The 25353-nt window shown below is 37.2% G+C and overlaps 1 protein-coding gene and 1 long non-coding RNA gene across 5 annotated transcripts in view; one reads left to right on the plus strand and one right to left on the minus strand.

The window, feature by feature from the left end:
- Positions 1 to 25353, minus strand: part of LOC147874805 (uncharacterized) — a 180933-nt gene that overhangs the window by 58456 nt on the left and 97124 nt on the right. For both annotated transcript variants that reach the window (XR_015533630.1, XR_015533631.1), the window contains exon 2: positions 7353 to 7404. This is a non-coding gene — a long non-coding RNA (uncharacterized LOC147874805). The remainder of the gene's footprint in view (positions 1 to 7352; positions 7405 to 25353) is intronic.
- Positions 1 to 25353, plus strand: part of LOC110837577 (QRFP-like peptide receptor) — a 140881-nt gene that overhangs the window by 29100 nt on the left and 86428 nt on the right. The window lies entirely within an intron of this gene.

Below are 25353 nucleotides of genomic sequence, written 5' to 3' on the forward strand. Positions count from 1 at the left end.
ACAAGCATGATTAATTAATTTCTGCTGCGAGAAAGCGTAATGTAGTGTGATGAGACATCGCACAGGGAAGACTGTAGTTGAACTTGTCCCAATGGCATCATCGGTTCGCGGCCCGTCGTCAGACAGCTGCTTATCAGGGCAGGAAGTCTTTTACGCAAATGTGCTATGTTACTATCGCCTTCTACTGAACAGACAGTATGTAGTTAGCAACTTGACAAATTTCTTGTTACATTTACTGTTGGTGAACTCTCCTCTAGTGTTAATATATTCATATGAATGTCACAATGATATCCATTTATCGCTGGCTAGTGCTCGTTTTTAGTATAATGTAGCAACTTCAGAATGCGGTAGAAGGAAGGGGGCATTTAAGGGATCAGGCGAAGAAAGTAGAAAAAGCAGAATAAAACACGCTCATGTGATCTTAACTTGGCTTTAAAATAAGAGATCGTAAACAAAATACAGATATTAGACGAAAATCAACGTTTCAAATACCGTCAAAAAACTGACGGCTGCCAAAAGTACTGTCTGAAATACACAATGAAGACGAAATATTATATCAGGGACAGGAAAAGGAGAGATTAAGTGATAAATCCTAGATTCCCACAGTAAGGACTGAAATAATAACAACATATTGATTTTAAAAAACATGCAATTAAGCGTAAACCTGCACTTTTCATAATGATAAAACTGTAGCTAATGTGTCAATATCTACAGTATTGAAAATGAAATGCATACATTCTGAACCAGCATTCGCAATATCGACACTAGAATTGTGTTCTCTGCATTTCGCTCAAAGGAAAATTAAAGAAATTAAGATAAAACTGGTGCAGGCACACGGGATCTCAAAACAGGAAATTTCGTTTCACTGCGCACAATTACATAGTTTTGTTATTTATTAAGCGATATAAGGCGACCGATTATCAGGAGTGTCCGGTCTGTTTTAACACATGGATAGTTCCGGAAACTGGTCCATATCGTTCATTCAAGGCCAAAAATTTTCGTTGCCCGTTCTGGATGCAGAAAAGTATTCAAACGGATAGGCGGAACACTGTGATTTAATTCCAATGATAAACAGGGCTGTGAGGAAAACTGAATAATGAGGAGCGCCAAAATGTATACTCTTCACCAAATATTAAAACGGGTAATAAAAGCAAGGAATGTGAGATGGGCTGGGCGCATAGGGCGACAAGAAATACGTAATGAATTTTGGTTTGAAATCCTGACGGGAAAACAATTCTCCTAAGTAGGTGGGATGATAATACTGAAACTAATCTTTGGAAAATTGGGTTAGAAGTGTGGACTTGATTTGTCTGACTCAGGATACGGACTGATGACGTCCTCGCGTGAACATGGTAATGATCCTTCGGGTTTCATCCATTGTTCGACACGACTCTAATTTCTTCTAAATTTTATAAAGAAGGTATTTGTAATTTATTCGTAGGAATTGTAGTACTCATTGAAACACAAGGAAGATCAGTAAGTTCCAGTTCGGGCAGCTTTTAAAAATATGTATATTCAAATCAAACGTTGCAATACAAATTATTTGTTAAACAATAAGGTATCATTGCATCCAGGACGATATTAACAAACATAATATTTGTAATATCAAAACTAATATAAAATTCATGCAATTAATTGATTTTACGTTTATTATAAAATTATATATAATACTTGATTGACTTTATCTATGTTTGTTGGATATTTTTACTGGCAAAAAAATGATCATTATCCAAATGTGCATGTGTGAGTACGGATATATAGTACTGTAGTGATGGAAGCGTAAGATGAGGGGGTCATGTAGTACGCATGGATGAAGATGGCACTAAACATTTTATTTTCTAAATCTGAATTAAGTCCTTGAGAGACCTGAGGGTAAGTCGGAGTGTAATATTAAAATGGACGCCTAATTACAAAGATGTGACCTAAAGTTATTTATATCAAATCTAAAACTTCTTGACGATGGTGAAGAGTCAATTGAATAAAAATTTTCTTGGATATTATCCATCGTCTAGTAAATATAATCCGGATAGGGATTAGCTCTATCTAGTGGGCCCAACTGTGTAGGAACCTGAAGACGGAGATAGAGTCTCATCTCCGAAACGTCGTTTTACGTTTTTTACGTTTTATATTTACTAGACGATGGATAATATCCAAGAAAATGTTTATTCAATTAAAGTTATTTAGCTCAGAATAAGATCCAATGGAGAGCTGTCGTAAATACGGTAATAAATCTTTGGATTACAAAAAGATGGGAAAAGTCTTTACCAGTTGAGCTATTATCAGCTTCTCAAGAAGGATTTTCATCTCTGGAGTTAGAAAGTCGCCGAAACATGGGACTGTGTATCTACTGAGTGTCAAAGTGTGCCAATACTTCATGGAATCTTTGAAGGAATATGCGAATAAATTCTTAGTTGCTTTTAAAGGAGAGGAGATGAGCTTCTGCATTCTTTTCTTGTAGCAAAAGGATTCTTTGGATGTATGTAAAATGTAATTTCCTGTTTTCAAATTAAATTACGTCTCTTACACTCAGAACTACATCGCGACTACATCTGTTCCCAGCAGCCATTTTAAAGATTTTAAAGATTTCACTGAAGTCTCACGAAACAATTTTCTCTTATTGTCTCCGTTCAAAAATTACAAAAGTTTGATTGAACTCGGGTTAAAGAGCCACAGGCTTATTTTTGTTGAAATTCTATGGCTAACAAAATTCAGAACGATTAATCCTTAAGAATAAGTATAAGTTTCTATTTACAAAGTTCTTGGGTTTAACAAAACACGTAAAACGTTATGCTTGCTACTTTTCATAATATTAATTACCAACAAGAGAAACTGTTCCGAACACTATTATTCCAAATGGAGTGAGTTGTTCAATAGATATTCCCAGCACAAATTTGACCCCTAAATTGTTAGAAAATTCTTCTCTCGCCTTTTGGGAAGAACATTCAGATTCGAGTCCTTTAAAAGAGAGTGCTAAGGAGAATATTAGGTAAGAGGTTGTAAACCGTACCCCTTTTGCAGTATTCTATAATTTAATGTAATTTTAAATAATCGCATCAGTCGTGAACGCAAAATACTCACTTATCCACACACACCGCTAATGTCGGTCCACTAAATAACTCAGCTCCAGCTATTCTCGAGACACGTGTGCCTTAAGTTTTAAAATTTAAATGGAGCACAAACACTTTCAAACACGCTTGCAGATTTCGAGCACGTTTTCAGCTGAACGGGTCTGTATACACGTGCATGGGCAGACAATGAATATCGATTACACCACACTTTTTGGTCATTATATCTGATCACGCCATGCTGTTTAGTCACCCTAATGAGAAACGTTTCCACCCTGGAGTACCTCAAGTACCCGGATGAGAGAATCACTGCTTTAACGTCATTGAATCTGGACGTCTAGGTTAGCACTGAATGTCGCTGTTCTGTACGCCTATGGACGTAAGAATTCTTATTTGCAAAATACAGTAACATTGTATCTCCTATAGGTCTATGACATGATAATAATTTACTTCGAGGGAAGTGTAGGTATTTTACCGCTTGAATAACGCGGATTCGTACCCCGGTGAAAGTACGAATGACAATCTCCCTCCCCCCTTTCGCTGTGCTAGTCTGTGTAGGCGTAAGCTGATACTGAGCACATGAACGCTGTCTTCTATAATTAAACATCCAGAAAGCAGTATAAAACCACAAGAGAGCAATCACCGAGCTCAATTTTCAATACCAAGCCGCCTGAGACGGACTGCCATACATCAGCGTTAAAGATAAACCATCCGAGGGCGATTACCGAATGCCAAAGTTTAATAAAAAAGAATCCTCTGACAGTTGATTAGATAATGACTCATGAACGGAAGTGTTATTCAGTTCTGTAAGGCGTTGTATTGCAATGGAAATGGTATTAATGTGTTGTTAATGGACGAAGAAGAATAATAATCTTCAAAACAGAACAGTTCAAATTAACCTCCAGTAAAATATTTCTTTAATTCTTCAAATTTAAGTTAAACAGAACGCGGCAACACAGTGTAGTACACGATTTTTCCTAACTCATTTTCTTTTAAGTCCATTTATTGCATGTAGAAATATATTAACAGCACACACATTGCACTTTCTTTAGAAGAAACTACTATTCTTTTACTCCATTCGACCGAGTCCTTGTAACACTATCAGTTGCTTAGCTAATCAGGAAAATCTCCGCCTTAGATGGAACCCGAAAATTAGTTAACGCATGCGCAATGTCCCGCCACGGATCCCTGTCCTGAGCCATTTTATTTCATCTCACGCTCTTATATTCTGTTTAATTAAGTTACATCTTAACGTCATACCCCATTTACGCCTACTGTAACACTGGGAGATTCGGAAATGATTCCGTGACGAACTAAACGGCGCAAGATGAGTAAGCGGAACGAAGGTTGACCTACATCTTCGATAACTTCCCTTCTACAATACTGGCTATCTAATTCTGTTTACTTCCTTCAAGCTTACAGTGGTCTCGGGGATTATAGCCTGATCAACAGCCCACACATTTTCTAAACATATCCAATTAATCCTGCTGGATGCGTAAGAGACACGCACTTCTCTCTTTCATTTTCCCTGTAAACAGTGAATTGTTATTCGGCCATAATCAGTGATACAAGTCATAACATAACCGAATTAAAATCATTTGGTATGTAACATCTCTTTTCCTCCAAACCGGTTGTCATCACATCGCAGGAACCTAATAAAGGCAATGATAAAATATACTAAGGTTGTAGAATTAAGACATATGGATGAATACTTGCATAAAACTGACTGTAAATGAAATAATAAAACTATAAAGATATAAGTGGCAACAAAAAACGGAAGATAGGTATCTAGTTTATAGAAATAATATTCATGTAACTGTGTGCGACCATTAAAGACAGCTAAATTGAACTGCAGTCCGAAAAACGTGTGTTAGACGAGGCCCAGTATTTTGTATGTAGAACTGATCTTAATGAATTAATTACTTTCACAGGAAAACCGACCGATCGACCTTCGTATATCGCTGTGTTCAATTCTAGCCGATGTCAGCGGCAGAGTAATCTGAAATTCGGGCAGTTGGCTCACGGCATGGAGTCCTGAACTTGAGTTGAATGTTCGGCGTTTCTCTGTGTTAATCAGCGATGCTAGAGACCTTTAGACGATGCGCACTCACATCTTGCCTAGCTGAGTGACTACTAGCTTCTCAAGATGTGTTATTTATGGGAAAATAATTTATCGTCGGACTTGGTGTTGCAATAATAATAGGTCTGTTCCGGCTGTAGTAGATAAATATCTGCAATAAATGAACGCCGGAGATAATGTAGAGACGTAAAGGTAGACCTTGAAAGATACAAATACTCCAAACTGGAGAACAGCATTTTAGTCTTGCCTTAAGTAGTGTCACATAAGAGCCAGAAGGTTAAAATTAAATTTAAAATAAACATACAGCATTATGTTTTACGACCCGCAGTGTGCGAAACAGACGTTCTGTCAACTTCACCGAGATGATCGGTGATGCCACAAAGTGCCGAAGGACAAAAGTAGCTAAAGAAGGCCTCTCCACAAAAATGAATACTTCTGTTTCGAATGGTCCATTTTTTATCGCTGCCAAATTTGAAGCAAAATCAAACATTCACACGACCATTTGCATTTTACGGGTAAGTTAATATATCTTGAAGATTTCTGTCTTCTGGGCTGTTGCGCTGTGTAGTATGGCATATTCATCGCCCTGATGACGGAGGCAGTATGACCTCTGAAACGTTGGTAAACATCTACCAGATACAGCGCAACAACCCAGAAGACAGAAATCTTGATACTCACTGCTGTGAAAACCTCAAATCATATATTAATACATCTTAACTTAAGTTAAAATGTATTAAATATGTTTCTTCTTACGGCACCAGACAGATTTACGATATTACATTCAACGATGCTGCAAGTCCGTACATCCGTCATGTCTCTAATTTTGTAGAACAAAAAGTATACCGGTTTGGAACTATTTGAATTGTGTAACATTTATACAAATACTTACGTAAATTGATTCAAACATTTAATTTGAGACACGCACAGACACACGGGTCTCATACGGTTGGGCCACATCTTTTATACATTTCTTTAGGCATGTGATTAGACTACAATTGCATTTAAATTACTAATTTATATCAAGTGGCTCATTCTAGTCGTGAAACTTAAAATCAATTAATTGTAGGTTGCAACAGTAATTTACAGTAATCTTCGTCCACGCGCTACTGATTTAACACTGTTCTCTTTTTTATTGCTTCTTTTAGTTTGAATGATCACGATTCAGCCAGCAAAAGTACCACTTAACCCACTAATAGCATTTCAAATCCCATTTTGTTTTGAGTATTAATGCTGCACCTGTTGAAATTACAAGGAAGGAAGAAGGCAGCTCACGCAACCTCAAGTAGGACACGGTGCAACGTGAGTTAACTAAGATAATCAGTCTTACAAGCAAAGCTTTATGGCAGTTCGGTACTTTATCCTATTAGAGACCAAATAAAATAATTACATTTCAATATAAATGCATTTGTTATTGAAAGGGAGGCTTCATAAGGAATATTTAAGACTCCAGATTTCCATTTTCATCCGGAAAGCTGGAAACTGATTCAAAATGGTATAATATATCACAGACCAGACGGCCTTATTCGCTTGACTGTTCTTTCTTTGCGTAGCTGTGTCATGTGTAAAGACGAGACAGAAGGTCAGATTTTAATACTACCAAGTAATTGATTAATGTGGCTCATAAAATAGCTACGAACGTAATGTTTCCAAGGGTTTTACGCAGAGATGCACAACACATTCGAGGCACTATGCCAGTCAAGTGTTGTTTTCACACGTCATATTTTTATAGATCGTAAAATATTTTTACGGTATTGTATTTTTGCACCTGAGGCTGTTCATATTATTTTAGCATATACTCAGTCAACAATTAAACAAAAATAACACATATCCCTGTATTGCTTCCATTTCAATGATTTTTAAGGTGAAAAAAGGCGATTACTAAGCAGGATAAAGGATTATGTAAAGTACTTGACTTGTTTCGGAGAGCAATACTGTTCGAATATTAATCACTGCAGCAACTATCCTGACTTAAATTACGCAGAGCTTTACGTTCACAGGAAATTTCTGACTTCGCTGAAAGTTCTGTAATTGTTCTTCCATAACTTTTCCTTTTTCTGATAACACGAAAATGCACGTGATTTTATAACCGAAACTCGTTTCTTGTGCTATATTGCTGCCGCTGTATAATACACCTTATATGAAGTGTTCTTCCTCTTTAGAGAACTACATGCAGTGAATACACTTATTCAACTTTTCATCAGACTTACCAGCAGCCATTCTCTGTCAGTTAGATGAACGGCTCGAACAAGTCGAAGAGCGCTGTAATCAAAATAGAGAAAATCAATTTTAGATACGAAAAAGGAAACTCAGAATGATTTTAATTAAAATTGTAACATAGTATGAGGATGGCTGCATTTGATACGACTGTAGCATTTTCAAACTACATTCCTTGTCTATCGCTGAAAGTATTGGCGTGCAATGGCATCTAAAGACCTTGAAGAGTAGGTGCCTTCGATACGGATATTACAGCTCCCTAATTGGACAGCTTCAGAAAATATCCGAATAAGCCACTCTCTTTTATGCTCTTTTTTTAAGAAATTGAATTTCAGTCTGAATTCAGATCATTCACTCTTTTCATTCAGACGATGAAGGTTTCAGTAGGGCGCTACTGTAACTTACTCCAGAAGATGGCTGTCTTCTGGGTTGTTACGCCGTGTAGTCTGGTAAAAGTTTATCGACGTTTCAGAGGTTTTTGCTGCATCCAACATCAGAGCTCGCCTACAGGGCGAACCCTGATGATGAAGGCAGCAAGAACCTCTGGAACGCTGGTAAATTTCTGAACGACTGCACGGTGCTATAACCCATAAGACAACCATATTCGTACTCAGAGCCGTGAGAACCTCAAATCTGACGTTGGCCACATTGGTTCGAAACTTGTTGTTCAAGTGAACGTAGTGTGTGAAAAGTGATGTTCAGAAAAACCAGGAAGACCTCGTACATTGCTCAGGGTACATAAGACGACAAAGTAGAAGAGTTATAGACGACGGCACTGGATAAACGACTCTTAGATTAAATGTTTGTCTAAGAGTTACCAAGAATGGAAGAAAAGTTTTTAACTTCAGCACGAAACAAGGACCATCTGTAGTTGTTGTCAGATCATAACTAACACTTAAATCTCTTTCTCCGTCCTCCAGCCACACCGCCTACCTCAAGTTCTCGGAGACAGTATAACGCGTGAACTTTCGCGCAAAGAAATAGTTCCCCCTGAAACGCAATTTGTTTCTAAATACTTCATCCCTGTTATCCTGTAGTTTATACGAGTTCAGATCAAAAGATACGGTTCTTACCAAAATCCTTACACTGTGTTCATAGATGTAGAAAAGCAATTATTTTCCATTTTACCAGGGAACAACACATTAACTTAACATAAACAACCTTCCAAAAGGCGGGACAAATAATAAAATTGACAGGGATAAGTAAACTAATGGGCGCTTTCCAAAATTCTTTTCAAATTTATCTAAACTGAGGTGTTTGGTTCCATATTATAGTCGACCATTCAAGTCTTAGGTCTTACAATGCCGTATCCTATATTTTCCATTGATGCACAGAGAAAAATGTCAAACTACTTAAAGACATAACAATTAAACCATCGATAGACTTCGGCTTGTTCCCTACATACATCACATAGAAATGTGGACTCTTCGAGCCACCGCACGTGCAGACTTTACATTCTAAATTCCAAAAGTTTATAAAGAAAAGGTCCACAGTCCATAGACTTCTGTATAACACAAATACTCCGTGACTGTGCAAAAGGCTGGTCCACATGGTCTGCATCACGAGACAGTGCCATGTCAAGTTCCATTAGTCAAAATCTGGTTATCCAGCAAGACTGTTTATAATGCAGTCCAACCGTACTTTCATACTAGTAAGTTATTCATAAACTTTATTCAAAATATTTATATTCTATTTCATTTTAAATGAGACATATTTAAATGCAAATTCAGCTTTCAAGTAAAGCGACTGTAGGAAAGATCATAATATCTTAAAATATCCTATATACTTTGTATTTTTATTTAAAAAAAACGAATCCGATTTAAAACGTCAATATTATTTTGCTTAGACTAACAGAGCAGACAGCAGTGTCTATGCAGCGCTGGTAAAACAGTAGCCTACTACAAAATAAAGAGTTCGATGGTTACATTATGGACCACCAGATGTCGATTCCCAGCAGGGGGAAGACATTTCTACCCTCGTCTCCGTGTTAACATAGTTCCAGCGAAGGTTATTAAATGTCCGAAGCGTGAAATTGACCTGTCATTCATACCCAGTGCCCAGGTTAAGAATGAATGATTATCGAAAGTCGCGATCGAGTGGTTAGCATTCCTGCTTCGTATTCGGGAAAACACGGTTCATGTCTCGGCCCAGTGAACAAAAATACGCAATGGTGGTAATCGCGCCGTATAGCAGACTTCTGCACTGAAGCTGGCCAAGTCAGCCACCAGTGACGCGTAACCTTATGCAGGAGACATAAGAGGTCTCAGTGCATTCCGCTGTTATTCTTCTCACCATATTATTCAATCGTACATGTAACAGGATACATTGGATCATTTCAAGGAAGATACATGCACAGCGAATAATTAACACCGGACACATACAAAAACAAACGTATAATGGATACTTATCTCATGCACACGAAGATTTAACATGAGTTAACATTACAAGGACGCAATTTTCTTGTCCAGTATGTGATCAGATTACAGGCCACTAGTTGTTACATTTGCTTGTTTTTTAAGCTACCCCACTTTCTATTAATGAAAACGTTGTATTCAATTATTATTTGTATCTCAGAAGAGTGAGTCATGTTTATCATAACCGTCGGTTCACATTTTCATTGCTTTTAGACGTGTTTCGAACGATGTTGCAAACGTTCACCTATTAACTTGTCTGTCTGTCCATCTGTAAGCACGTAACAACTGGAGATCCACTGAGCGGATTCTCATTATAATTGATAATAGAATTTTTGCTACAAGTTATCGGCAGATTAAAATTTAGTTTGAAAAGAGACAATAAAAACCATATTTTTGCTTATTCTCAGGTTAAAAATTCTACTGTCAGGGCAGAACATTGAAGCTGGCCACAGTTTAGTTAGATCACTTTTAATTCAGTACTAAACAGGGACATCATAAAATAACCCAACAAATATGCATGTTCATCCTAAAATAAAATATGTCTGAAAGTTCTAGAAGTTTATTTTTAATGTTTAAATACTGCAATAATATTTCATGATTTAAATTTCTGAAGCCTGATAACTTTTATATTTTCAATAAAATTAATTTCTCATCATCAAGCGCATTCACATTAATGGGTTGAATATTGTAAACAATTCTTTCTGGAACTCACTGATGATGCTCTTCATGAAAACGTTTCCCTACTACAGTTTCTTTTTCGAATTTTACGTATTCACCATTAATTTAGTCTACGATTTCGCAGCTTATAATTTAAATACACTAAGAGCCCTGGAAGGTTGGACTCAAGTGGCTCAAGACAGGGTCCAGTTGGGGAACCTTGTGGATTTAGTCATGCAACTTCCGCTTTCAGATTAGGCAGGGAAATTATTGATCACCTGAGAGATTACTACATTTTGTAATGCGCGGAAAATACTATCTACATAAAGTCAATTATTTTGAAGCAAAGAATTTACTGTATTTTTTCTGATATATTCCAGTATTAATTTTCGTAAGGAAACTGGTTAATTTTGGCCAATCTAAACTTCTTACTACCTACTATCAATACCACTACAGTTACGAAATTACTAAAACTGCTTATAAAAATGTATGGGTCTTAAGGGCGTGACCTAGAACATCCTGAATATCTGTATTACGCTTTGTGTGAAGCAAATTAATTTATAAACACTCAAACAACAGTTACAAAAGAGAACCGCGTATGTAATATATTCAACAAGTTAAACTATGTCCTGAAAGATCAAATCCAGTGATAAATTCTCCTTCCCTTTCTCCTGACCATTAGGGCGTCTGCTCGCCTTGTCATGAAATTTTCTCACCCCCACTCTAAACGTAGAATCCCGAACCGAACATTCATTGCCTCCCAAAGCCGAAACTCCTCGTCCTTTAATCAAAAGACGTTAGTCACTCTATAGTCCGTTCTGCAGGAACAAACTTTTATGTGTGATCCAAACGGTGATTTCCAAAGCGCCACGCTTTAGAGAGAAATTGCTGAGGAGGATTAATTGTAATTAGACTACTGGTTTCTCGGATGTTGCTCTGCTTAATAGGATAGACGTTTACCGACGCTTTAGAGGTGCTTACTCTCTCCATATCAGGGCCTAGAACCCAACGGTAATTAACTTAAAAATCAGATCCCCTTTAGCTTTTTATAACACTGAGGTGCCAGAAGTGACAGAAAGCATAACGGGTAGCATTTAATTAAGTTAAATAAATAGTAAAAAGATTACTGTCTTCATCGCCCTGATGATGGAGGCAGCAAGGACCTCTGAAACGTCGGTAAATGTATGCACAGTTTAATGGATCTAGATAGCATTGTTTCTAGTTTTCCATTTCGTGAATGCTCCTTTATAAGCAGGCTATTTTTTTTATTATTTTATTATTAACTGCAAATAGGTTTTACCCGGTGGCAGTGGTACTACAATAAGACACAACAAAACAATAAGACACAAAAAAAACATAAGACACAACACAACAATTTGTGGAATTTTTGTTTTCCGCGCACTGAAATGAACCGTGTGCTGTTTTAAAGCCATCTCAAATATAAAAAATTATCATAATCTGTAACTTGTGACATGCAATTGAGCCTTAATAACTGGAATGGCATATAATAAGGTCCTAAATGTAGTATCTCGGCTTAAATCACAGAAACAATCTGAACTTATATGATGTGTTTTTGACATTTAAGAATGATATTGTTTGTAGTATAAACAATTTTACTTGCATTTTATTAATTCTTATCAAACAGGAACGAAAACTGCAACAAGCAACTTCTTAGCGTCTTCGAATGAACACTAATTCCAATGCTCAGTTTCTGTGGGCATCGCCAGAAAGCAACTGCAAGAGGTAACCGGAGTTTGAGGGTTAATGTGTTTGTGGGGGGTCACATGGACAAGGAATTGCTAAAACAGACATTGGGTTTTATCTCCTGCTGGACCTCATTAACAGCATGTACCCCATTAGTGAAACTAACCACAATCAAACTTCATGAAAATCCGTTCAGTGATTTTCAACCTGCAGACAGGCGGGTGGACAGACTGACAGACCTAAGAGGCACATGTTTGCTACTTTTATTTGTGGACGCGCCTGAGAGGGGTGTATGCACTGTCCAAAGAAACTAACTCATTTTTTCACTTTTTACAATTTTTTATTAAATTTTAGACCAGCTAACACTTTCAAAAGCGTAAATTATAAAGTCTTTCTTTCGTGGTACAGTGGTTCCACATACACTAGAACACAGCAGAGCTCGTCAGATAAAATTGCATCGTTAGCCTGCTGCCACCCAGACGTTGTAAGCTACGTTACGCTCGCTGCGAGCGTAAACCTCAATTACGTGGCTACGATCGCCTGGCTAGCTGCAGTTGACTAACGATGCATTTTATCCGACGAGTTCTGCTGTGTTCTAGTGTATGCAGTTGCGCTTTTCCACGAAATAAAGACGAAACACTTCCCAATTTCCGTTTTGAAAGTGTTTAGATGCCTAATATGGCTGAAACGGTTCACATAAACGCTCCACTCCAACCAGAACTACGATGACCAGTTTTGAGGTTCGTTGAATGCAGTGTAACCTTGGTCTCTGTTTAAACAATCTGCCCCTTTCTAGAGCAAAAATGACTACACTCGAGCCATGTCACACGTGGCAAGGTACGAATGGGTAAGCAAGTGGCACCATTAGCGACCCGCTATCACGTGTTCCTGCTGGAACAGCAACACATCAATCATTCTGCTGTCGGAAGCAAGACGACAGACAGTCTTACTGACAGCCCAGTGCCTTAAAGAGCGTGTATCTGCATTTGAGATAGCCTACTAAAAAAAATGAAAAGGGATGAATGTGAGAGATAGGGGTATGTGGAGGAAGAACGGGCCGTATTATCATGACAGAAAGATGTGTGCTACGAAGGATGAAATACGAAAAACAAGGAGCAAGATAGCAGCAATAAGACATGAATAAAAATAAAAAGAAGAAATAAATAAGGAAATAGCTAAAGAAAGAGAGAAGAAAGAGGACGGAAAAAATAAAACAAAGAGTGTGGGGAACGATATTGAGAAGTACAGAAAGGACGTGTCCTCCAGTGGAGCTAAAGAGTAGATCCGTATGCAGCATTGCCAATAGCTGGCAATTACATTTCGCTGTATTCACTTCCATGGACAAAATGGGGAGAGGCTTAATGAAAACAAGCTTTGCATTTCATCACAATTATGGTTTTACGACCCTGTGTCGTTATTAATAAAGTCAGGATAATCAATTTGTAAGCAAATTAAATAAGTACGCTTTAAACAGTTAAGAAAATTAATGCGTAGTTTATGGGAACAAACTAATAAAACATTTAAATTAATTTTTGTGGGGATATATGACATATTGAGATGGTTTTATTTTGTCGTTGAGGGTAAACTTGTCCTTCGCTTTAGCGTAGCTAGAAAAGAGAATTTGCATGGTCGCTATATTTTATCTTACACTTAAGGAAAAAACTTGCTTCGTGCTAACCCAACCACACATAACACTGTTCAACAAATTTTGGGTCATTTCTTGTTATGGGCATGAAACTAAGTTTACTTTATAGATTTTGGGGTGCTAAACACGGAAATAGTGCTTAAATTAGCGGATTGGCTCTTGTTTTCGAAAAAAAACTAGTTTATCATATTTAAGGAATTTTTTAGTTATATGGCAGTAAGATATGGCTATGGCGCTTTTCCGCCTTTCGCTTTTGCTTCTCCCCACTCGATTTAGTTTCTGGAGCATCCCTTTTCACCATCCAACAATAATAGTCTAACATGGCGGCACTCCATTTGCTTTCGTATCTTTATTAAATTGCTGAGATGTCTTGATGGAAGCGCTCACCATGTTCGTCGCTGAGGGAACCACAGTTTGACGGGAAGAAATCCAGGTGTGAGTGCAAGAAATGCATCTTAAATGACATCTTGCACCCCAGTTTTCCATAAGAAGTCAGTGAGTTCATCTTCTGTTTGATAGAATTTATCACAGTCTTTATTTCGAGTACGAAATGTTGTCACTTTCACAGAATTATCTAGACGATTTCACTGATCTAGGCTCGAGGCCAAAAGCTCTGCCTTATTCTTCGTCAGTTCGAGATCCTTGATAAGGTCATTAAGCTCACTTTCTGTGATCTCATGTGGTTCAGAAGGATCGAGACTTTTACAAAATGGTGGATCCCTTGACGTAGACGGCTACTGTACTTCTTCGTGTATATCAAGCTCATCATCATTATCAGTGTCTTCATCTTCATCAGAGTCTACAGAAAGAACTTTCGGGTGGTTCAGGAATAGGTAATACTTCACCGTGGGGCACGGGGCGAATTGCAAATGGTATATTTGGGTACGTCACTGTCCACTTTTTATTCATCGTCATCCTTTTTCGAATATAAGGCACCATACAAAAGTAACAGTCTGTGATGTGATTTGTTGGCTTTCTCCATACCATGGGCCCTGCTAAAGGCACAGAACGTCCCTTACGATTCACCCATGCGTCTAGTTTTGATGAACAGGTAGTGCAGCTTGTGTGGAGCCCAGTTCTTGTCCTGACCGCCTATTTTACACCCAAAGTACAATTCATAAGCCTGTTTTATGGCTTAGTTAACGTACACTTTCTTGAAGCAAACGTGACTTCTCCACATACGTAACAGAAGTTATCCGGACTATTCACACAATTATGGGGAATATTAATAGTACAAGACACAAATACTGCGCAAGAAGTAGGAATCTCACAGAGAACCGTTAACTGAGAACAAATTACCCAGTTCCTGGCCGGATTAGAGGAATACTGCAAGAGATGAAGATGAATTTGAGGCGGCAACAACTTATCACATAATTCAGAGCGGGATGACTGTTGCTGATCACGTTTTAAGAGCGTAGTGGTATTATAACTGATGATAATGTAGAGTAACTCGCTAATATGAGACCCCAACCGTAATTAGAAAACAGGAGCCAATCGACAAATTTTAATGTGATTTTCGTGTTCAGCAGCCTAAAATTAGTCAAGATTGGTTAGTTTATTTTTCATTACATTTTACGTGTTGACCAGTGTAACCTAAAAAAGCTAAAGTAACCTAACCTATAGCCTTAGTGATGTTCCCACCTCACAAGTTCGTACCTTCCATATAAAATCTATCAGTTGATTTCATAGTTATCATCGCTGGAATAGATACACGGACATGCAGATGGTACCATGAACGAATATTTCTTCGTAGAGCAGAAGCCGTAGAGTGAAAAGAGTTAATCTAACATCAGAATTATCATAGAAGCTGATGAATTTACGTCTAATCAGTCTCTTGAATTACAGACTCACAAGTGGCACTTGACAGGATTTTCCACGTTATATTCTGCAGGAAGCAATTGTTATCGTTTTTGGCTTTATAACCCCTTTTGACATGTTCCCTGTAACCGTTTGCATCAGACCCTTGCAATAATACACCCCTGGATTTAATAATTAAAACTGGGACATAGTCCTGCTTCGCAAACTTTATATTTCCGTGACACCTTCAGTATCTCTCTCTCTCTCTCTCTCTCTCTCTCTCTCTTTACCTCTGCCCTAACTGTAACTAAACACAAAAGCTCGTTAAATGTTAACATGTCGTTGGACGTTAACTAAGAATGCCGTAACATTTTTACAACATTATCGTCATCGTAACGAAATATAAAGACGCATCCCTCTAATAAATAAATCGCTTCCCTCCGCAGCAATGTTTAATGTGGTACAAAGGCAGCTGTTTTTTTGCAACGTTACATAGGCTACAAAAAAATTATAGTCTTTTTGCAAATATTCTATAACTAAATTCTGTCCGCTTATGAATACGTTAAATAAGTAGAAAGATTTCTTAGTATGATCACTTATACATATAAAATTGATCTTTTTGGCTTTTTCAATCGCCTACATTATAAAATAATGACTTCAACATTCGGAAGCTGGATTCTGCTATTGTCTTCAGGTATAAAAGGGAAGAAGAAGAAAGAAAACTTATCTGTTGGGCCTCCTGGATGACCTGGCCTCAGACGTGGGCAAGGTCTGACGATGGACAAACTTCAAAAGAACAAATTTACATATTGTAACGCACCATCCGCAAATTATTTTAAACATGTCAGGGCCACTGTCTTTTATATCTCTAAATTAATGACAAATTTTCTTCCATTCGACACTGTATAAACCGTGTTCAGGGTTGGAAAATCATGAAGTTAACAGCATACTTTATCAGACACCGAATACGTTTAGTAGCTGATGCAATATCTTATGTAAGCGATTTAAGAAAATAAATATTACGCTTGTTATTGGGATAGTAGGTTTTCGTACGTAAGCTGCCAAAGGTATATCTTCTAATAGTCTTATTTAAAGCCTGCCGATACTACTCCTGGGTCTATGAAGGATCTTCTCAATGGAACACCGTCTCTCACGTGCCATGAGAACACAGTACTAAATCTGTGGCTAGAAATGTAACACGGTACTCATGGCTTGTATGGCTCACTCTCCGTAAAGTTGTTGAGATTACAAATGTGGCTACTGTTCTCGGAACATCACATAAATCACGAGATTAAACGGATCGGAACATTTGGGAACAACAGGTTTTCTAATGCCAAATAAAACAATCTGTTTTTTACACTGGTAAATCGCAATATATCAGAACGAACTCTTCAATCAGCAGCTTTGTGCAGCTATCGAAAAGTTTCTATGCTCATTCATTATGTACAAAAGAGGAACAAGAAATATTTCAAGATGTGCTATCAAAATAAGGATGTAATTCTACACTAATGAAGATAAGAGCAGTAGTTGGTTTCGTACATTCAACCACGCATTAAATTCTAAGCGCCCCATCATTACTTTTCTAGTTACCTTTAAATAACTCGAAGTTAAAACATTAACTTGATATGAAGTACTCAAGTTGATGTTGATATTATTCAGTTCAAGAAGAATGAAATGAATGGGCGCTTAGGATACTTGTTAATAAATGAGGAACTTCGTGATTTATACACGTCGCTTAGTATTGTCTGAATAGTGAAATCCAGGAAGCTGCAATATGTTTGTCGTGTGATTAGGATGGCGGAAACAAGGAATTAAAATTCAAACAGAATTTTAGAGGGTTTCTTGAAAAACGTCCAATTGGAAGACCGAGAAGGAGATTGCCTATAGTATTAAATACAGATATTATGAGGTTAGGTTGTGGTGATAGGCAGTGGATGGAACTGGCTCAGAATTGTGTCCAGTGTTATACTGTTATTACAAATGTTGTACCTTCGAAATATGCTACCATAGTTTTATTTGTTTAGTTATATAATTCTTTAAACGTTCTTATAGAAACCGAATTCATGGTAGTTATGACGTGTCGGTACCTCATTCTACAGTTAACAAGACAGTAAAAGTGTACTCTGAAGAGTACGCAGAAGTCGGAAAAGAGTTCATTAAGCCATATCTCATTCATGTGACATCAAAATAACCCACTTTATATTAACACTGACAGAAATTAGCAAGAATTGTTCATATGATCACTGATAGATGGCGGCAGGGATAATGATGTCATCACTCGTCGCGGCGGTGTACCATAGATAGAGACGTCATCGTAGGGTACATCGTCCCATCTCAAAAGCCAGAGCATCAGCCAAATTTATATTAACGATTGTAGGAAATTAAAAATTACGACTTTGCGCTAGACTATAATGGTATAAGTCTTTGCCAAATGTCATGAAAATCCGATCTGCCGTTCTAGAGTAATTGTACGCGTACAAACGGACATCACATTTTCTTGTGCAAACTTAAGCAGTGTACAAAAACCAGAGAGAACCGTTTTAATCCCTGGGGTTTTCACAATATAGGACTGAATATGTCTGTCCCCTAGTATCACAAAATAACATCCTATCAGTTACAGCGTGCTTAATATACGCTCACAAGGATACTATAGATCGTAGGCATGCAGTAATTTAACTGCAGAATGTGGACGTGGACCTCTTATCCCCTTGTAAAATTCGTGCAGTAGGGTATATTATTACATGGACAGAGAAAAGGTTTGTAGGATGGAACTATGTTTCCGGCTGCGTCAGAAACGTTTTTTGGGAGAGGCTGCGGCAACAGAAGAGGCTACTAAACTTCACATTTTAGCAATCTCCTGCACACGTCAGGGGATGATATCTGACCACAAGCAACGTAAGCTACATCTTCTCAAGACGAGGGAATATCGATTCTCTAATATAATTTATATCGAATATGAGGTTCTTGATCGAGTATAACGAACTTTCCAGCCGCATGAGACTACAGGATTGCAACATCTGATCCTGAAACTAGTGACATAAATTCCGACATTAACTTATCGATGTTTCAGTTTATTTATTACCTCTCCAATACATTTAGCCTGAAGAGTTTCAACACCAGTTTCTTCCTGTCAATCCTTTCTAACACGATGAGAAAGGCTTTCATCCTTAAAGAATACACACTCATGTGAACCTACATTAGACGCATACATGTATGGATGGTCACATACGTCTCGGGAAGTCTTTTGTATATTGGTATTCAGTTTTATTAGATGTCTAATATTTATACTCGTACATATTGATCGCAAGTTTGTGTAATAACAGAACGACAAATTATTTCCTTCTAAAAAAAGTGAGTGAGTTATATCAATGACCGAGAGAACACGAAACAGGAGTGCCAACTACACGGCCACATAATTCATTGTTAAAGCCAGTCGTACGGACTAATTATTTACGTTGTATCACCCCATGACACGCCCTGTATCATCATAATGTTAACAGCAAGCACGCACCTGGGACGGGCAGGATCTGACCTGAGAATCCTTTAATAAAGCTGTGTAAGAACGAGTGTGCCTCGTAGCGCCAGCAAGATCACCCGATAACTTATACGGCATTAGGACCTACCATATGAACAGAGTCGGTAATAACGTCTGTAAAGTAGATGCAATACCTCCAGCAGGAAGATAAAGAAAGCAAAACAAAAACAAATGGTGAAAACTGGAAGGACTTAGACTCCAAGGAAATCTCACCGACACCTTGTTATATGTGTACATGGTGCAATGTGTCAAAGAATTTATACGCCTTCCACCACCGCATTCAATTTCCGTTACCACTGCAAACTTTAGTAAAGAAATCTTAAGTAAACAGTCACTGTACCTGGAAATGAATAATGAAGGAGCGATGAAAACGGAAATAGTACGTAGTTTGCATTACGTTCCATGGTATTTAACAGATAGTGATTAATAGGGAAAGCAGAAGGCAAACTCTCGAACAAGTTTAAGATAAATGGTGTAGAACTTCCTTTCCTTCTTAAAAAGACCATACTTGCTATCGATTGGTATTGCACGTCGCCTTGGTTAAATCGACTTTCTTAAGTAATTTCTTGATTCTTGACGTTTTGTCACTTACGACACTTGAATTCAGGCCTGCTACATCTTAAAAATCGTACCATTATCTGCAAGAAATCTAAGATACAAAAACTAACAAAACTAGGAGGTTTAAATGAGAATAAAAGAACGGCGACATTGCTTCAAGAACAAATAAATTTATAAGGAGATAAATAGAATGGAAGGGGTGGAGGAAAACTGAAATAAATTGAACGGAGTTGAGAATTAGGAAATCCAAAAAACAAACAAAGCCAGTAGTGGAAAGAATCAAGATATACGAAGAGGAAGGACTGAGTAATTCGTTTCTGTACAAAGGTCTGTCGATAAACAAAGCAACAGAGTCCTTGTATGTACGGAACTGAAACATTAAGGCACAGAATTGTTTGAACGAAATGACCGGCGAACACAAATTGAGTACCCATAAGAACAAAAAAGGCACAAAACCTTTAATGAAGGATTCACCAGAAACGCTGATGGCGGAGATAAGTCCTACCGTAAGGTATGCGACTTGTATGCGGGATGCAGACCCATCAGTCTGAATTATTTCCTTCAGTCTACAAAAACGAACCCGGGATAACAGCAAAAAATAATGGGTTTTCAAATTTTTCCTGGTTAATAATTCATGAATACCGTACAGTACCCTATTTACGAACTCACTGGATGACAGACCAACAAGTGTTTAGCTATAACGTACCCACGAAAATTCTTTGCACCTTATATATGTACGAACATAGAAATATCGGTTGGTCTGTGGGAGGACAGAATAATTAAATAGTTTCTACAAAGTGTACCCAAGCAGCCAACTATTTCAAATATATGATGTTTTATACGTGTGCTAACATGATTATTTTACATATACACGGGCTCAGTTGTGATAGTTGCATTACTACACAATAAATATATGCAGACTTGATAGTCGATCCGAAATCTCAAACGTTCCATGGACAATGTTTTCGAAAGTGTTACCTGCTCTATGTAGAAACTGAAATTAGTCTAAGATTTTCATTAATCTTTTTCTTAGTCTGGTGTATTATAATCATACTGGGTACTTCCTAATGAAAGTTCGGAGAGCTTATACCCAGTATAACTTTTAAAATTACGCTTAGAATAAACCATAACAAAATTTACCTAATTTTAATGGAGATCGTTAGAGTGAAAGTGCTATAGATATCCCTTATTTACATCACAAACCAAACCTCTCTGCTTCTAAATACTCCGAATTAATTAACTTACAGGAAGTTATAATAATGAGTATAACTGAAGTCCTTAAGATGAACGAATGAGTTCTTGAATATTTAGCGGCAGAATGCCGTCCAATTTAATGAGCTAACCTCACAGAACCAGCTGACGTTACGTATAAATTTGGGGTATTTCGAACATATTATTACGTGGATAGTACACTAGTAACTTCATTAGAACCTCCTCAAAAAGGCATGTTCTGTATCGTGGACGCTGTTCTTCAATGTACAGTATTCAGAATGATATAGAATAAAGGAGGAATAATTAAAGCTATAGGCTTTAATTATATAAGTCATATGTTGGTTTCTGTATCTTTTAAGATATTATGAAACTGCATATATCTTCATCTTACGAATCAGTAACATAAACATGTCTATCATCGAAGATATCCGTCTTCTGGGTTATTGCGCTGTGTAGTCTGGTCGATGTTAACCAACGTTTCAGAGGTCTACTACACAGACTACACAGCGCAATAACCCAGAAGACGGATATCTTCATACTCACCGCTGTGAGAACCTCAAGTCTTACATGTCTATCATCTGTTAGTGTCTTTTCGTTCTTTTCATCAATAGGAATCGTAAGATGCTATAGAAATATACTGAGGACGGTTTCACAGAAATTAACACGAGTGGTATTAGTAAAGTAAAGGTAAATTAAAGTAACGAAGGTATATAGGAGGATAATAATATCTGTACCCACTAGGTATGACCACAGAGAGGTTCTGAACTTCGTGACTACAGAGAAAGTTCCGCCCCGACAGAAAGTCAAATCCCGACCTCTACATATATTTGATACAAAGTTAAATTCACCTACTTTTAAAGATAAAAATTATACTTCTGTCAATATTTTACCTATAATTGTCGTTGTTATCACAGTGACAGTTTTTGGTTTAATTTTTATGTAAACAAAATTCTTTACCAAAACAACGACTAACTATTAAATGTTCCCTTACACACAAACTATGTCTCTGTGGAATACCGTTTTGCCCTTTAGTCAAAAGGGGAATGTGAGGGAAGAAGGGCCCTTTTTGTTCTTAAGCACGCTTTCCAGCACTTTTGTGTCCTATATAGAGACAATATCTGAAGAGCATCATTCCAACGTTAACCTTATTGCAGGTAAGTTATGTGGAGCTAGGAAAGACGTCGACGATGGCGAAACTGCCTATGGCTTTAGGACAAAAAAGAATCTCGAAAATCAACATTTCAAGAGGCTGCAGAAAGTTAAGTAAAGGAAACAGACAAGTCCTCCTGTTGGAAACGTTTTCTGAGTGACCATCCCAAGACATGAAATGTACAGCAAATATAAACGAAATTACTTCTGTTTTCAAAAGAAAGGTTGCTAAGATGTTCCGTAAGTGCAGTTCTGTGAAATGGTTGAAACCTGCTGTAATATTTTATCTTCTGTATATTTAACGACGCTGTCAGTGGCTCAGACTATATAACGTCGAATGATCGGACAGTTGTAAGTGATGAACTGAAAAAAAATGAAAGGAAGCAGTTTGGCGTAATTTACTATCCCAGCATCTACCTGGAAGTACTGAAGGAAACAATGAAAAATATGAAAGCGTAACTTGTTTTCGGACCGATATTTGAGCCCGAGTCTTCCATAATATGAAGCATGAATGCTAATTACTCCGTCGCGACGTTCTGTAATCCTACATTAAATACGCAGAGAAAATTATGAGCTGAAAGACGTTTCATTGTTTACTTTTCTAATAAGACTTTCATCCTTATAATTACATATGATACCTGATGTTGGATGACATAGTTGTTATAGGTTGATTATGCTGACGTTGAGAATAATAGAGAAACAGGTTCTCATTCCGTAATTTGGAGTAATAAAAGAGCTTTCGACGCTGTCGGCCTTGAAAAATATTACAAGTCGTAAGTACTTATTTTTGCATGCTTCTACTGAGAAAGCACGCATCTTGGGCCATCGAAAAATGACCGAACTCACTGGTAAGTCGTAACGGCGAAGATCGTCAACCACGACTTAGGTCATGCATATTTAATTTCTTCCTCATCAAGTTAAAAACTAAGACGAGTCCAGCGTGCATCGCCTCCATAAATGATTCATTAACAACCAACAACCCTGAACACGAACTTACAGTATATTAATTTCATTCTTCAGGAACAATTATTAACTTATCACGTAGCTGAAGTAAGATTGGAGAGAGGTAATAAGTAATCACGTTCTCTCAATCAAATTTGTATATTTTCAAAATGTTAATAATTTAAGAGCATAATTGCAATAATAACGGGTAAAATTATACATTTGTATAATATACTTTAATTTGTACGTTCTTAGGTAGCAGACTGAAAGTTGCAAAATACTGCAGAACCGAATTTTCAAACAAATACTTCCACGAGCATAACACTGGCTTCAAACACGTTCAAATTGAAGTTTACAGATATTCAAAGTTATAGACTCTCTCCATGCGATTGTATTATAAACCGATGGGTCCACTTTAAGAATCATTTGTGGAGGTGAAGTTAGAGGACGTAATGGACCACCCTTAATGACCTAACTCCATGAGGAGATATTACGACGCTGATGGAATAAATGTTTACTTAATACATGCTCTTTAAGTACAGAATACTTTTTTTAGTTTATCGATGGAATGTTAGTGCCTGAGAGGTGAGTGAGTGATTCAAGTGCACTAAAGTGTATTTCTTTATAAATATTATTTATAACAGTTCTCCCGCCAAACAAGTTTGTTTTTGTCCTTGTTCCAACAGAAAACTGTGTAACAGTGAGGGAGGCGTAGATTAGAAGCGACGATCGATTCAGTGATAAAATGAAAGAGTGACTACAGAGGACGCAAGACTGAACTAATGAAAATTTTAATTTTGTCTGCCTTCAAAAAGAATGCAATCACCTTATAAAACTCTGCCTTCATAAAAAAGAAAAGTTGCTGAGAACCCAATTTCATATTAGACTATAAGAATGTTAACGCAAGCAAACACAATTCCAAAGTGTTTTCAGATGTTTAAAACATTGATGCACTCTTCCAAAGTAAAACATAAAGGATAAATATTTTAAGTCGTAAATTAAATTACGGTTACTTCTAAGTGCGACTTTTGAGAAAAATCCTGTATACACATGGGTAAAATGGGAATACGAACTCTAAATTCTTCTTGAAGGGATAAAATAAAACGTGCCTTTAACAGAATTTCAAAGAACCTTAATTCTCAGATTCAGACAGCCTCCTATATAGGTGAATTTATTCCACAAATTAGAAATTCATGGCGCATATGAAAACTGCAGTATTACTTGAAGTCATGTTTTATTGTTTGTATTTGTTTACCTTTCATTGTCCTCATAAATATTTTCAGTAGCCCATCAAAGTATTCTTCACTTGACCATTTACCATTTTATTGATTGCTTTTTAATATGGAACTAGAAAATGGGGCCTGCTTTTAAAATGAAACCTTGCTAAATATCAGAAAGTCATTAAGTATTTCACTAAGTACTTATTTCTATGTCTGTGCTTCCATCCGCCCACAATAATATCCACTCTAGTTAAATCTGAAACTCGCATTTCAAATCAAACCTTAAATCGGTGTATTTAGGGCATTATGTTTGCCGCAAATGCATGATACTATTCCATTAATAACTTTCCAAATATAAATAACAGCCTTTATGTATTAGGCGCATTGTTAACATGACATTATTTTGTCCGTATTTACACGTTCTTTCGCTTTTCTGCTGTGCCACTCAAAATGTAGAAACCACCTGCCGACATATATAAATATGTTCTTAATGCTCGTTGCTTCAACTTCACAACTACTCTTCCAGAAACATCAAGATCTTTTGTAGCATAAACCATCGATACTCGATATATTTAGTAACACTAGTACTGTTTCTAAGTCATATGTTCGAACGGTCATCTCACATTGTAATGACATTCAAATCATGTTTTACAAAATTGGTCATTCAGTGTCTGTAATATTCACATCCAGAAATGAATGAGGGTCAGAAAGACGCAGACACAACTTGTTAACGGGATCTCCTTCGTAATCCTAACCGTATAATTCGCACTTTTATTTTTAATGCTAACGATTAAACAGAAGATTCCTTTGCTTTAAAATTTTACTTTGCATGTGCCATACGAACTCCACAAAACGTTATTGTTCTAGCCTGGTTCTACTTAACTTTCCTCAAAAATTATTTTATTAGTCAACGATACGGACCGCAACCCTTCTTGTGATGATGATAGTTGCTCAGCTGATCAAACTTTGTTCAATTGTTATGAAACCCGAAAATTCATTGTCTCTCATTCAGTACTTAAATATTATCTTCTCATCTGTAGTTTGGTCACCCAAGATTGAAATCAGATTTTGGGACTGTTTTTTATGTAGTCGAGAAGAATGAGATGTGCGGGGCACGTAGCGCGCATGGATGGGACAAGAGGTGTGCACCGGGTATTGGTT

The sequence above is a fragment of the Zootermopsis nevadensis genome, unplaced genomic scaffold (assembly GCF_977971745.1).
Source record: "Zootermopsis nevadensis isolate Lab colony 2312 unplaced genomic scaffold, Znev_1.0 Znev_ptg000004l, whole genome shotgun sequence".
Taxonomy (NCBI): Eukaryota; Metazoa; Arthropoda; class Insecta; order Blattodea; family Termopsidae; genus Zootermopsis; species Zootermopsis nevadensis.